Here is a 1156-nt window from a genome sequence, read left to right as displayed (position 1 = left end):
GGAGGGGCTGCTCACAGTTCAGGAAATGGGGCTTGAACTGGGATGGCAGTGGCATCTGGGTCCTGTGGGAGGGAAGGGAGAGGGCAGCAAGGTGTGAGGAGAGGATGGAGCGCATTGTGGGCACAGGAAAGTGTCAGAACTGAAACCACCCATCTGTGGTTTTATTTATCTAATGTATTTGGTACAGGGTCTCATTACACAGTTCATAGTGATTTTCACTCAGACTCCTAGTGATTCGACCGTTTACAGCCTCCCAAGAGCTGGGATTACAGGCGGGCACCGCCACACCCTCTCTCGATTGCCTCTCAGCTGCCCCAGGGGCGGGGCTGGCACAGCAGGCGCTGGGATTGAACCCCGCCCCTGCACCTGCCTGCGGGCGCTTTAATCCCCTGAGCTATTTGGCCAGCCTCATGTAGTTTATTTTAATATCCATGTAAAAATAAATCTGACCATCTAGTAATGCTAATAAAGTTGGTAAGAAATTTCTTGGAGCCACGGTAAATTTTCGAAGTTCTCATTCATAATCTTGCAAGTTACGTTGTGTGATCTCACTGTGAGTGGAACTACAAAGGGATTTTGTCAAAGTTACTTTTCAAATAGATTATTTCTCACAGTTGAGTTTTGAATGGGAATTTATTTCCAAATCTAATTATTGCATAAATTTGTGCTTGGGAGTGGGCAGCTCAGCCTGACCTGAGGGTGGGGCTAGCACAGCAGGTGGTGCCGGGGTTCTAACCTCAGTCCCTGTGCCTAAACTTGCCTAAGCAGGCGCTTTAGACCACTGAGTTATCTCACCAGCCCTATATTTATTATAAGTATAGTCAGTGACTCAATGGAAGCAATATAACATTTAAAATTTTGATAATTGCTGTTCTAAACATATTATGCTTATTATTGTTAATACTTTGCTATTTAGTCAATGGTGCTCTAAGTCCCAATTATCTCAAAAGTATAGGTGAGGGGGCCTACCCCTTAGCTCAGTTCTTTAAGTGGCTGCTTCCACAAAGCAATCAGGCTCAGGTGGCTGTGGTTCGATCCCCAGAACTCAAGCCAGCCAAACTTGCCCTGAAGGTATTCGAAGCCAGCCAAAAACAAAAAAAAACAAAACCAACCTTTTATAGATTAAATCTTCTGATTACAAAAGATAATCTACATT

Source organism: Octodon degus, unplaced genomic scaffold (assembly GCF_000260255.1).
Source record: "Octodon degus isolate 3935 unplaced genomic scaffold, OctDeg1.0 scaffold00112, whole genome shotgun sequence".
Classification (NCBI taxonomy): domain Eukaryota; kingdom Metazoa; phylum Chordata; class Mammalia; order Rodentia; family Octodontidae; genus Octodon; species Octodon degus.
The sequence above is the reverse complement of the archived record's forward strand: the minus strand, read 5'-3'. Positions refer to the sequence as shown.